At 37.0% G+C, this 15,062-nt stretch overlaps 1 long non-coding RNA gene across 2 annotated transcripts in view; it reads right to left on the minus strand.

Moving 5' to 3' along the window:
• Positions 1-784: 784 nt before the first annotated feature.
• LOC124421956 overlaps positions 785-15,062 on the minus strand; it is a 278,500-nt gene continuing 264,222 nt past the window's right edge. For both annotated transcript variants that reach the window (XR_006941773.1, XR_006941772.1), the window contains one exon: positions 785-1,386. This is a non-coding gene — a long non-coding RNA (uncharacterized LOC124421956). The remainder of the gene's footprint in view (positions 1,387-15,062) is intronic.

Raw genomic sequence — 15,062 nt, forward strand, 5'->3', positions numbered from 1 at the left:
TTAATCTGCTCGATTTTTTTTCACCCCCTTTCATTTTCCTCTCTTTCGTTCTTTTTGTTTTATCCATAAAAGTTCAACGATCGTTAAAGTAATTTTCGAGAAAACGAACGTTTGAAAAAAATCCGTAGAAAGTGTTACTTTTATCTTCGGAACGAAAATGAATTAAAAAAAAAGAAAAAAAAAAGGAAAAAAAAGGAAAAAAAAAAAGGGAAGAATTGGAAAAAGAAGAAAAATAAAAGGAAAAAAAGAGAAGAAGAAAAGAGAGAAAAAAATGAAATAAAAAGATACTATTCCTCGTCGAACAGAAGAGAGACGGCACACACGTATGCAAAAGAACCTCTATACAACGAAATGCAAAATCGTTATTCGCAACGCGGCAGGCCGGGCTGCTGCTGCACGGTTCGTATGATAAGACCGCCCGCGGCGAATAACATTTTAATCCGACGGCCGGACGCGATTACCGGCCCACTCTACTCACCCTCACCTTCCTCTTTTCCATTCTCCATCCCTTTCTCTCTTTCATATACACACGTTCGAAGGGGGTGCGGACATCTTTTTCTTTTTTTTCTTTTTCTTTTTCTTTTTCTTTTTCTTTTATTTGCTTCTCTATCAGCGTCCTTTTTCCTTTCCAATTTTTTTTTCCAAATTTTCACCATACCGAAAGATCCACAGGAACAATGTCGAAGAAATAATACCGAGAACGGCACTTTAATTAATTTATTATTTACATACATCTGAATAATATAAAGGAATATTTATTATTAATAATAAAGCTTGTAAATCGTCCTTAAGAGAGACCGACATGACAGATAAAATATTCGAAGAGACTGAGCTTAACTCGAGAAAGGGTGAATTGATATATGAAACGTTTATCGTTAATTAATAATAATAATAGTTTAAGTGAACAGATTTGTATTGAAATTAAATTTTTCCAATAGAATCAAATCGAATTATCTAAAGATATTTTATTATATATAATAAAAATATATAATAGAAATAATTATTCCTTCTTTTTTCCATGATTGACAAATATGGATAAGTCATTATGTTATATTAACTTAAACGAGAGATTTGAAAAGATCTGATATATATTTTATTTTATTTTATTTTTTTTCTTTTTTTTTTGATAAACGAAAAACAGTTCTTTCTCTCCTTTCTGTTTTCCTTTTTTTTTTTTTTTCTTTTTTTTATGTAAAGTCCTCCTTTAGAAAGTACATCGTAAAGTATCGGCGACGTTTTCCTCTTGTCCCTCTTTCGGCCTCCCACGTCGTTGCAACGCGTAGAATCCCTCGAGTGCCGTCCCCAGCGTGTTACTTTGTATTCCATTGTATTCTTGGAATTCGCTGAGTATCGATATCAGGCTGAATAGCGTTGAAACTGTATAAGCTTTTCAAGCGAATGACATGAATTATTGAATAGCGAGCTGGCTCGTGACTTCCGTAGCCAGCTTTTACTCGATATATCGATAGGTATATTTTAAAAAGAAATAAAAAAAAATAAAAAAATAAAAAAATAAAAAAGGGAATATTTGATAAATTTATTTATATTCTTTCTTATATCACACCTAAAAGTTCTCATCCTAATGTCCTAAAAAAACATCTGTCGTTTCAATAATTGCAACGTGTCGTTTATTTCAATTATACTATCACGTAGAATCACGTTTCCTTCCCTTAATACGAAATGTTTACTGGAATACGTGCTATCCAATGATAGAAGGGTAGTAAGAGGAATAGGTATTGTTTGCGCCAAGTCAACAAACTAAATTTCACAGATTCACCGAGAACAATTACAATTGGATAGAAATTTTACGAAAGTGTTTACTAATCTCGATGTATTGGTACGTTACTCCAAGTCATTCACGTTTTGTCTTTCGATGCTATACGAGTAATTTAATGAATTATTAGCCCTTCGAGTGAGAAAAAGTGTAAACACGTTAAATCAATGTTAAATCACGGAAATGATGTTTCTTTCATTCTCTATTTCTCTCTCTCTCTCTCTCTCTCTCTCTCTCTCTCGCTTTTATTTTATCCTTTCCCTTTTTTCTTTTTCTTCTTTTTCTTTCCCCCGCCTCCCTCCCTCCTCCCCTCGCCGAACGAAATCTTGTTTTCTTTTTCTTTATTTCGCAAAGAAAAATTTTAATATCTAGAGAAATTTATTTTTCTCAGTTACTTCAACAAGATGAGTCAGAATTTATGGACACGGCGCAGACCGCGAACAGTAAACCAGTTCGTAGTATATAAGAGGCAAATTCGTAAAAGCGTAATCTTATGGGAGGTTGGCGTCGTCACTGGTCGGGGTCATAGGATGATAACATCTTTATCCTTTCTCGTATAAATTTTACGTCGAACGATGCTTTAACCGAAATACGTAGTCGTAACCGTACTGAACGAATTATAAAGACCGTTTCGCGAATTAAAGCTGACTCGACCGCAACGATAAAAACGTTATTTCTTATGGAGAATGGGAGTGAAGTGTAATATCGGCCGACTCCCTTTCTCTTTCTTCTTCGTGAGAATCGAAACGAAGAAGAAAATGTATTTTTAACGGACGACGCGACCGCAAATTTGACGTTCGTTATCGCGTCCGTTCTTATTGCCCTTTACGTTACCTCCAAGATATCGGATAAAATAAAGCGAAACTGTAAACGTTCGTATGTTTAATTCGAAATAATCGTTTAAAAGCTTTCAATCTGACTTGCAACTTTAGAAAATAACATTTCAAACGTTAACTCTAATACGAAATAAATTTTCTGATGAAAAGCACGCTTTAAGATTTTAATGATATTCATATTAACGTTTGATAATGATAGTTTATCGTTTATTGCAATTTAACGTTTTTTGTTCCTTTATGACATTGCCATTTAATATTCGCATATTGTTAAAGGTTAATAAATAACGAAGATAGTTTGTATCGCATGAAACAAATATTCACACGATTTCTAATTCTCCCATCGAGTTCGTATAAACTATTACTTTATTAAATAATATTACGGCTGATGGTAGTAATGTACTGTTTCTCATTAATATTTCAAATATGTCAAACGCTTTAGGAATTTTCAGTTTGGAGTTAGTACCAACGCTATAGATATACTAAAACCGTGAGGTCAGTCTAAGAAGTTCGAAAGGTATGTCGTGGACTTTGAAAATACGTCGAAGTCCTACGTCGAACCTTTCGAACGGAAATACGTCAAAGAATATATTTATTACTATAATAAATATTACTTTTAATAAAGGAATGTTTATTAAGGAGTATATTTAATAACAAAGTCCGTACAAAAATTTAACAAATTTATACGAATACTTGCGATAAACGAGTTGACATGAAAGATGATGGAAGATAAAGATAAAAGGGGTACGCGTTTAAGGAGAGTGAAGGGAAAAAAAAAGAAAAAAGAACAGAGTATTGTATCCAACGAGGATCGTCTAAAGGGTTGTAATCAATCGCACTTATGTAGATTCATGCAAATGTTACGCGAAGAAACTAAGCTGCATTGAAACGGCACCGTTCTTAAGGGAGTGAACGCGAAGGGTGAGAAAAAGGGTTTCATTCTTCTCTTTTCTTCTCTTCATCTTCTTGCTTACAATGACAACCAGAGTTGAAATTAACTACGATAGTAAACGTTTAGAAGCGAACGAATCGACCAACTGCTATCGTACTGAGAATAGACAATGAAATATTCATAGAATTATGTTCTCGTTTATGCTTCTAATCATTGATAAAATCTTACATTATAAATCATTATGACTTTCAGTTCGAATTACATATCATTACGATAATATTTTTATTTAATATATTTTCGATATGATATAACGATTAAATAATTTATAAATCGTATACTTTAACAAGACGGTATTATATATTGAACGGAAAGAAAAAAAGGAAAAAGTTACAACACGTTCGTCAACGAATGACTGGCGAAAGAACAAGTACAAAAATTTGAGAGAGAGAAAGAGAAAAAGAGAGAGAGGCTGACTTGTCGTGCGTAAAGAGAGCACATTAGAGAAGGCCATTGCGCCCCATCGACTCCATGGGGGACCCATCGGAGTCCCGAAAGACGGCGTGCCGCCATCACTGTATCTGGTTACCTGACGAAGAGAAAAAACGCGAAGAGGAAAGGGATGATCAAAAAGTGACGGCACAAAGTAAATACATTGAGGGCAGGTCGATCTCCGGGCGACAAGATTTTGTCGGCATCACTACGGGAGCTTCGAATGTCGTTCCAAGCGAGATAAGAAAAAACGAAGAAAACGAAGAAGAAGAGGAAGATGGAAAAAGGAAAAAGAAGAGGAAGATGGAAAAAGGAAAAAGAAGAGGAAGAAGAAAGAGGAAGAAGAAGAAAAAGAAGGAAAGAGTAAGGCGAACGAACTTGTAGGAACGAACATGAACGAGAATGGACTAGTTTTGACATAGAGAAGAAGTATTTCCATAGGACCCAACGTTGGCCAGGAGAAAGACACCAGAAGTATCCATTGGCGAAAGAAAGAAAGAAAAAGATAGATATATAACGAGAGAGAGAGAGAGAGAGAGAGAGAGCTAGAAGAGAAACGTCTTACTTTCGAACGTCTTACGCTGGACTTCAAGAAGATTTCAAGCGGGGATAAGAGAATTTTCGTACTTCGTCATCGTACAAGGGATAACCAGGGATAAGAAACCTGACGTTGGACCTTCTTCGAAAAGTCTAAAAACCTTTACGAACGTGCTGAGAAAGGAATGACTATACCTATATCTCAAAAGGGTTTTCATAGGTAGCTAGCTAGGTAGATAGGTAGGTAGTTAGGTAGATAGATATTTGAAAATTTTCCAAAGACTAACGTTTTGAACAATTTACGATAGATAAAATGTTCATTTTCTTTTTTCATTTCTCTCTCTCTCTCTCTCTCTCTCTCCCTCCCTCTCTCTTTTTTTTTTGTTGATCGACGTTTCGTATGTCAAAGTAATTAACGAGTAATAAGTTAAGTGTAAGAAAACTCGAAGGAGAATTAAGCGAAATAAAGGATTTTTAAAAGGTAACAAGAGGATTCGCAATTACGTACATATAAAAACATACACATATCCACAGAGAAAGAAAGATAGATAGAGAGAGAAAGAGTGAGAGAGAGAGAGAGAGAGAGAGACACACACACACACGCAGACACACATACACATGTACAAAGTGTTGTGCATCGATGGATCCGATCGGTGTAGCAAGGTACCTCGTTTCTCGCCTCGGTGAGACAAAGAGACGGGGCCGAACGGTGAAGAAGGTAGCCGGACTGCACTCCGTGCTGCACTACGGGACCGATATGCGTCCTCCACCCCCGTGCGCGCGCGCCCGCCCCTTCTACCTTCTATTTTTAAATCTCCGCCGCTCGCGAGACGCGCGGGTGGCCGCCGTGTTTTCCTAAGCCGGCGCAAAATTACACACTGCCCGCTTTCGGAGGCCCCTTCTCTCTCTCTCTCTCTCTCTCTCTTTCTTTCTTCTCATTCTGTCTCACTCTCTCATTCTCTCACTCTTTTTCTTCTCTTGGCTTCTTTCGTCTTCGTTTCTCTTCCTTTCCTTCTTTCTTTATTTCTTTATTTCTTTCTTTCTCTACCATGGAAGATCGAGTGATAGAAAAAGAGAGCGCACACGAAAGAAAGAAAGAAAGAGAGAGAGAGAGAGAGAGAGAAGAATGAACTTAAAGGAGGGAGAGACAAAGAGACGGGGAGGTCCGGTCTTATTTTTCAGCGGTCCTTTATAACCTCCCTCTACTCCACTCCTCTCCTTTCCACCTTCTCTTTCCTCTTCCTTCTTCTCTTAGCTTTCGTCTTCTTCGTCTTCTTCTTCGTCATCTTCTTAGTCATCTTCTTCTTCTTCTTCTTCTTCTTCTTCTTCTTCTTCTTCTTCTTCTTCTTCGTCTTCTTCTTCTTCTGTATCTTTCTCTTCCTCCCACTCCTCCGCCATCCAAGTCTTTCATCAAAAGCGAGTAAAAGGTAAAAAATCACCGTGCGCCAGAAACCGTGGAGGGTCCTTCGAATTAGACCAAACAGGTTGGAAAAGTGTTGGCCCTTTAAGGGATACCAAAGTGGATCAACTTCTGGCCACGTTGGATAAACGTCCATTGTCGTTTAACTGGAAAATCTTCGACGATATTGCGTTTCGCGGTCTTTACTACAATATTATTTATTTATTCGAATATTTTTGAACGTGATATATATATATATATATATATATATATATGTAATGAAATATGGATGTTCGCATGAAAATTAATCGTCAAGTAATAATGAGATAGTAATGATAGTTATGAAAATATTCAATATATATCTCTGTACGATAAATAAGATAATTTCGGTATAACCAATTAAAATGATATTATCCTAATGCAGAAATGACAAACCTACAAATATAATGTAATATTCTGATTATCGATATATACTTGTGATATCAATTATTCGATCAAATCGATTAATTCGAAAAGGGAAAGAAAAAGGAAGAAAGAAAGAAGGAAAGAATGAAAGGAAAAAAATAAAAAAAAAAGGAAAAAAAAATAAAAAAAAAGAAAAAAAAAGAAAAAACGAAAAGAGAAATATTGCAAAAGAAAAAGAAAAAAAAGGTACAAAAAGCAAATGATAAAAAGCGTGTATAATCGTTTCCACTCGCAAATACCATGGATATTATCGTTTTAACGAAATGTAAGAGAAGTCGTGATAATTAATCGAACAGAAATTATTAATCGAGCGTGTTAAAGAGAACGGATAAATTAGCAATATTATCCGTGCACATTGAATTATAATTATTTATCGCTTTGGCTAAAGTACGAAGGGAGATTTATTCTTTTTTTTTCTGTTTTTTTTTTCTTTTTTTTTTTTTTTTTCTTTTTTTCTTTTTCCTTTGAAGTTACGCATGGAGTCCCTGTTCTCTTATCTCTTACGAAGAACCTTCCTCTTATTAAGCGCGATCGTCTCGGACGAAACGGACCAATTCATTTAACGACCCTATCTCGATGGATTGATAAACTTCATATATTCTTTAAATGTGGAAGAAAAAAAATTATTAACTAAATATATATATATATATGTATATATCGATAAAGAAAGATTAATAGAGAGAGAGAGAGAGAGAGAGAGAGAGAGAGAGAGAGAGAAATAAAGGTCGGTTTTTTTAAATAATTCGAATAAAATGTGTTTATGGATTTCGAACGGGGTTAATTATTAAACGATCGCGATTGAATAATTGGAGAGAATGAAAAAAAAAAAAAAAAATAAAAATCTAAGGACTTTTTAAAGATATAGTTTAGCGACGAAAGAAAATGACATCGTTGAAAAGTCTTCAAAAGTCTCCAACAAGTCCTTCTTCACTTGGTAAAGTCGATCTTTCGTGAGCGCCTCATCCCTTGGGAAGTATTCGAAAATCTTGCGTCTCGTTACGGTCTCGTGTAGCGGAGCGGATTTTGCAAAGGAGAGAGGAAGAATGGGACGCGAGGAATCCCGGAGGGGAACGTCGTCGTCTCTCTACGGGACGTTAACGAGCCGGTAAATATGTTGACTACCACATCGGCACGGTTTGAAGCCCGAGCGTATACATAAGAGAGCCTCCCGTCTTCCTCCTTTCTCTCTCTCTCTCTCTCTCTCTCTCTCTTTCTCTTTTCCCTTCTTGCTACTTCTTCCTCTCTCCTCTTCTCTTCTTTCCCCGTCATCCGACGAAATGATTATTATAGTTCGTAACCGAAGAGCTGCCCATTTTAGAGCCTGTGGAAGCCGCCGTATAATTTTCCACCCACTAAAATAGCCATCGCCTTGGTCTCTCTCTCCCTGGGACCAATCCGTGTCCGTGATTATCGGCAAATAAGGTACAGTACGAAAAGAAAATCACGTTCGTTCGTTCGTTCGTTCGTTCGTTCGTTCGTTCGTTCGTTCGTTCGTTCGTTCGTATAAAACAAGACCATGTTTCATTTCTACTCGTTTCTCATTATCCTGTTATTCTATCTTATGAAACGTGCTTCCTCCTTCCTTTCGTTCATTTTAAATATTATCTCATTGTAGATAAACGATATTAATAAATAATTAAATAAATAATTATAGAAGAATATTGGATTAAAGAATGATAATATATAATTATTCGAATCGTAATATTTATATTAATCGTTTGTATCTCAAAACCTTATCAAATTGGTATTGCATTAATAACGAGGAAATTTGTTAGCAAATAGAATACCGGTATAAACTAGCAGTTATTAACTTAAGAGGTTGGATGTACCTACATACTTGTAGGAATATGTCGCTTAATCAAGAAACCTTGTCGCTTACGGGAATCATAACCAGACATCTAACGAGCGCGCGCGGTTTCAATTAACTCGAGCCTTTGCCCAGATTTACTTGATTTTGCGGAAATCTAGTGTATGTATATACATATATATATATATATATATATATATATATATATATGTATGTATTCGTTTATACGAGTACATTTGAGAATTCGAAACTCTTTTTCGAAATTTCACGGAAGGATTTAATTTTCCCTTTTGGAAAGATTTAAAACGGAATAAAGATACGTATGTACGATTAATCGTAACACTTGAAATGTATATCGACATCGATTCGATATCATGCTCGATGAAAGTTTTCGTTAAAGGCTTTGGTATAGAAGCAGAGAGGCGTGAACCACGACAAAATAATACGTCGTGCTTGGGTAGAATTTTGAGTAAAAGCGTCGGTGAACGGTACTGGAGGACAAACGCATCCGGTGCGACGGTTTACGCCTCGTGATCAGGATTAATCGTGAGTGTGCCGTCGGACCGTAGACAAACACGGTTAGCACGTGCGAACGGATTCAGGAAGTTTCTCACGGGATGGACCAAAGATTGGATTTCTCCTCTACCCCCTAGTTATTCTCATCGTTTTTCTTTCTCTCTCTCTCTCTCTCTCTCTCTCTCTCTCTCTCTCTCTCTCTCTCTCTCTCTCTCTGTCTCTCGCGATTTCTTGTTTTACCTTGTTCATCCGTATATTTCTTTAACGAATAGATAAAAATATATTTCTAAAGACTATAATTTGTCTGTTGTCTTCCTTTCTTTCTTTTTATCTTCTGTTTTCTTTTTCTCCCCTTTTCTTTTTTTCCCAGATCAACCCATACCCTACCTTTCATATTTGAAAATAATATTTCCTTGAAACGTGACTTTCGAAAAAGGAGAACATCTACTCCTTCGAAACACTTCGCAATATTGTCCAGCCGTCTAATTCGCGTCTCAATGTCATACGCTTGAACGATGGTACGGAGCTCTTTGTCCGCGACGATGTTAGCGCCTTGATCAACACGGTGCTAAAAGATGCTCCGAAATAGCGCTCAGGTAAATCCCTTATAAGCCTATAGAGGTAACACGATTCAGTGTGGTATAGGTCAGATTTAAGCCGCCTTTGATATTTAAATCGAGGACCGCGCCTAAGGAAAGAGAAAGAGAGAAAGAGAGAAAAGAGAGAAAGAGAGAGCGCCAGCATGAAAAAAGAGAGAGAGAGAGAGAGAGAGAGAGAGAGAGAGACAGTGCGATCACGACCACACAGGAATTTACGCGTTCTCTACTTTCCTCTAGCGTTTACCTTCAGGGATGGACGATCGAGGAATCGATCGATCGATATCTCTGAAGAATCAGATTTCGTAGGATCGATCGTTTAGAAATCGTTTCACATTTTTTTCTCTTCTCTCTTTTATTTTCTTTTTCTTTTATCATCATCAAATTTTCATAAAATAAAGTTTTATCAATTTTTTTTTTTTTTCTTTTTGGACAAAAGGTAATGTAGATTTTGTAAATTCGTGAAATTTCTAATAAGCGCATCCTTTTCAAAAGGATTAAACTAAAATATACTTTTCAGTAGAATTGACCATCCCTGATGACGGCAACTCCCTTCACCCCGTACTCCTTTCAACGTTGTCGTTTCTGTAGTGTCCAACGTTTTGTTCCTGTTCTGCGCAGTTCTCTCTCTCTCTCTTTCTCTCACACACATTCTCTCTTCTTTTCTCTCGCGTATACCTGGCCGGCCGAAGATAAAAGTATTCCATGCCAGAGCGAATTTATGCGCGAATCCAACCTCCCCGTTCCTCCTTACCTTTTTGGTTGCCGCCCGTTGTCTCCGTCGTCTAGGACGTCGTTCGTCGTTCATTGGTGTCTAACGCCGACAACGAATTCTTAAGCATAATTCCGTAAATCATCGCGAAATCGCCGCTCGAAAATAAATAATCGCTCTTGTTCGTGTATATACATACACTCTATTATATTTTATATATATATATATATATATATATATATATATATTATATATATATGTATATATATATATATATATATATATATATATATATATATATGTAATAGAGTTTAGCCTACGAGCTTCCTTCTTTCCTCGTAGACATCGAGAGACATTTAACTTCCCTCGTAAATCTCGTGCGTGATCGTTTAAGGAATTAGAGAATGGTAGTTATCTTTTAAAAATTCTTCCCTGCAAAGCCGAGATAGAGTCGATGGTAATAAAAAAAAAAAAAAAAGAAATAAAAAAAAACCCTTGAAAAAATATTTATTAAAGAGAAATATCATTAAGCGGATAATACAAAATATCTACCATGGAGGAATACAACGATCATGAATTGAAACTTTTTACTATCTTCGATTTCAAAAGCAGAGAAATATCGTCGCGGTAAACATTCTCCAATTAATAAAGCATTATAACGATCATTTAAATTTAGTATATTGAAATGGATTTGATCTGAAAATAGCGATTTTTTCGTTAGTACGATCACGGAAGAAATCCTTAATTTGCCTCAAGTTATATGCTCGTTAACTGGCTATTAACGTTACTTCTAAAATCCAAGAGAGACAAAAAATTTGCAGACATTTGAATTCTACGAATCATCCTCGTAGGATAAGATTATCTTGAATCTAAAATAGTATAATTCGTAAAATAATTCGTAAAAGCATATGCAACTGTACGTGTTGGATTATCAGCACCATCTTTATTTCCCTTTCCTCCCCTCCCCCTTCCCCATCTCTCTCTTTCTCTCTCTATCTATCTATCTATCTCTTTATCGTTGTTTCTTTTTCTCTTTGGTTAGTCCGATTTAGTTGGGGGCTCGTTTGACTCGGTTCGAGAAACTTGACAAGGTGTAAGATGGCGAACGGAAAGTTCGTCGTTGGCGAAGGTAACGAGAAGGAAAGAGAGAGGAGAAGAGGTAGAGAAAGTCGGAATCAGAAACACGAGAAGTCGTTGGTAATGAAGTCCTCGTGTAGCGTCGTTAACTCTTGCTAGTTTTTACCTACCGCCGTGGACGCATGGATGCCATTTGTCGCCTTGCAGTGATTTCTCTCTCTCTCTCTTTCTCTCTCTCTATTTTTCTCCTTGTCTTTCTCTCTCTCTCTCTCTCTCTCTCTCTCTCTCTCTCTCTCTCTTTCTCTCTTTCTCCTTCCGTCGACTTCCCAAGCACGTTTCTTATTTAATTCGTTTAATTACTTCAGTCGCAGCAACGCGAACTCGGTATCTTTTAAATTCGCTCTCGGAAACGCAGGAAAGCCGCTTGCGTTTCCGTCGATCGTCGTCGCCTTTCCATCTTTTTCTCTTTTTTTCTTTCTCTCTCTCTCTCTCTCTCTCTCTCTCTCTCTCTCGCGTCTACTCCTCCTCCACGTGCCCTTGCAGCCTTTGAACGAGCTATGTAAATGAGTCCCTTTGTATAGCGCGGAGCATGCTTCATCGAGGAAGTCGAGCAAATTCAAAACATGCCGCTCGCATAAACACCCACCCCCGCTTCTCCGACCTATCTTTCTCCTCCTCGGCCGCACCCCCATTCTACCGAAAAGAAATGAGAATAAAAAGAAAAAGAGAAGAAGGTAAAAAGAAAGATGCTTTTTCCGAGTCTAGTTGTCCGTCGAGTATCAAAATTTTGTGTTTTGCGAGTTCTGCGCGTGAGAAAATAAAAAAAAAAAGATGATGAAGAAGAAGGAGAAACAAAAAAGGAAGAGGGGATGGGAAAAAAATGGGGAAGGAGAAAGAGGATGAATAATTTATTCGTATGACGATCATGCTCTTCGACCGATATTTCTTTTCTCAATATATTTTCAAAAGTCTCTTTCATCTTGAAAGTTGAAAGGGATGCATTTTTTGATTTTCTTTTTTCTTTTCTTTTTCTTTCTTTTTTCTTTTCCTTTATTTTTTTTATGTGTTCGTTTTTCCCCCGATAGAAAATCGTGTCAACTACGAAATGTTGTGCGGTAAGAATAAGATAAAAGGGAAGTAAGAAAAAGAAATTTCTCTCTTGTTGAATTGTCGACTGTCAGGATGGAAAATACAAACATTTCGAGGAATAATTCTTGGCTCGAAGGGACGAACAAGTAAGAGACCGCAAAGCAATATACTCGGGCGCTTCCGCGGAGATTCCTCGAGGCGTTAAGGAGAATTCACGGGCAGCAAGGCAAGGCAAGACTAGGCAAGGCAAGGCAAGGCAAGGCAAGGCAAGGCAAGGTAAGGCAAGGTAAAGCAAGGCAAAGCAAGGCAAGGCTCTTTCACTGGTACGCTACGATTCGCTGTCCCTCTTCGAGTGTACCCTATTCGATAAGGCAGAAACAGGGGGAGAAGAGTGTAAAGGGATAAGAGAGAATGAGAAAGCGAGTCTCTACGACTACCGGTTGACCGTTTAAGCGAATACGGCTACCGTGACTCTCTCTACGAGCGTTTCCGCCTGATAACTCGCAGGTGCGACGATTCGCGGCTCGACGCGCGAGACTCACCTCGCTAACTTTATCGCCAACGCACGCGATCCCTTCGACTCTACCCTCTCTCTCTCTCTCTCTTTTTCTCTCTCTTACTATATATATATATATATATATATATATATATATATATATATATGTATATGTGTATATGTATAATATATATATACTCTCTCAACCCGGAAAATCTAACGTCCGTTCTTGGACGAGCACCACCGATTTAACGAAACATACCCCGATAAAAGGTTAAAAAGGGTCGGAATAAACTATTAATTTAACACCATGACGAGAAAAAATTGCGTTCAAGAAAAATTGACCTACCTAAGTAAGAACGTCGATATCTTTCCTCTCTCTAATACCAAGTGAACGCGAATTATCGCATAAGAGAGAGAAAGAAAAAGAAAGAGAGAGAGAGAAAGAGAGAGAGAGAGAGGGAGAGAGAGATAAAGAGGGAAAGAAAAATTTCCATGCAGGAACCCGTGTGAAAATAAATCGGCGTCTAGCGTCTATCCACCGAGATTCACTTTACATTAGTGCCTCTGGCAACGTTCGAGTTCGCGCTACCGTAGCAGTTTTCCGTTACGGGTCGTTAGAGTGCTCGAGTGCATCGTCGCGTACCCTTCAAGCAAAGGTAGCCAGAAGAGACGACGACGATGACTACGACGACGACTACGACGACGACGGCTAACGGAGGGAGGCTCATACTTACTCGAGGCTACAGGTGGAATCTAAGAAGGATACGCTTACTCGTTAGATCGTGATCTTACTTAACTTTACGTCCGCTTTTTTTCCATTCCTTCCTCGTAATATACTTTCTTCCTTCTTTCTATCTTGTCAAAGGTGTTTCCGATACCTCTCTTCATTTTCTCTTGGTTGATCTTTAATCTCGATAAAGTCTTGCATGAATTACCACGTCGATAACGGTATCTACACTTCTATAATAGAGAGGTAGAGAGAGAGAGAGAGAGAGAGTAATAAAATTGTTATAGAATTCGAAACGATCGACCTCGATTGGATAGAACACTTTTTAATCTTTTATGAGGGATATGAAGAGATATTGGATTTTATTTTCTAAATTTATATTGACGACAGTTGGCATAAATTAATCGGTGAAATGATTTTGCTATTGATTATTGGCCTGACGTGGCATAATATTTAAATATCTCAAATTTCTATACGTGATGACATAGAGGTATGAAAATTTTATATATTCATTTGGTAAATAAAAAAATACGGTGCATTAGTTAAAAGGAATAATTTAAATGAAATCAATTTCTTTTGTTTTTCTTTTTTTTTTTGGGAAAAAAGATATGATTCGTTGAAATGTATGTAGATAAAATATGTATATATATATATATATAGAAGGGACAAATGTCTAATGTATCTATCTATATGCTTGCATGACTAAAATGGCGAACGAACGAGCGAAGAAGAAAAAAAAATTCGACGAGAAGAGAGGAAAACGTCGAAAAAAAGAAAACACGTCGGTGGAAATATTACTAGAGCTTTAGAAAATATACCGGAGATAGAAAAATCTTCGCTGGAACGATAAAGTGATGTAACGTAGTAATTGTGAGAAAGTTGTTAGGACGTAATTGTGCGCATCGCGATTTACCGTCGACGAAGAAGGAAGAAACAATGTTGCGTTAGCGCCTATAAAAACGGTGTTGATGATGTTGAAGGAAGAAATAAAAGAAAAATGTATGAGAGATATAGCTAATGATAAAAGTACGTAGGTACATATGTACTTACATACATACATACATACCTACATATGTACGGGCACGTTAAGCGTCGCGCTAGGGTGCTTTTACTTCTCAACTTTATTCGTAGGAAAATGAAACTAGCGAGAGGAGAAAAAAAAGAAAGAGACAGGGAAACGTTGGTGCAGACGTTATTCCGGTTAATTGAAATTGGCGACACAACGCGTGTTATTTATATATTTGTGAATGTATTGCTAAAATGTCGATCGAAGTTTGTTTTTTAGAAAAACGAAAATGTATTTTTCATGGTAGTAAAGCCACGCAGACTTTTCACGTAAAAATTCTGACGAAAGGAAGTACGTACGAATCAAAAAAATATCTACGTGTATATGTAGTGTATGTATGTGTTGTGCGTGCGTAGATATTTTTTTCGACGACGCAACGAGTATACGCGAACGAACCGGTCTTACGATTTCTCGATTCTAAAATTTTATCATTATAATTAATAATTATTAAAGTAAATATTTCGTGGTACATTATTGGTTCATTCATTTTCTCGATGCAAATGACTTTTTAACCGATCGCTAATCTTCGTCTTAATCAAGTAATTTAACGTTCGAAATATCTTTGATTAGAGAATTAAGATGAA

This window comes from Vespa crabro, chromosome 2 (assembly GCF_910589235.1).
Source record: "Vespa crabro chromosome 2, iyVesCrab1.2, whole genome shotgun sequence".
Classification (NCBI taxonomy): Eukaryota; Metazoa; Arthropoda; class Insecta; order Hymenoptera; family Vespidae; genus Vespa; species Vespa crabro.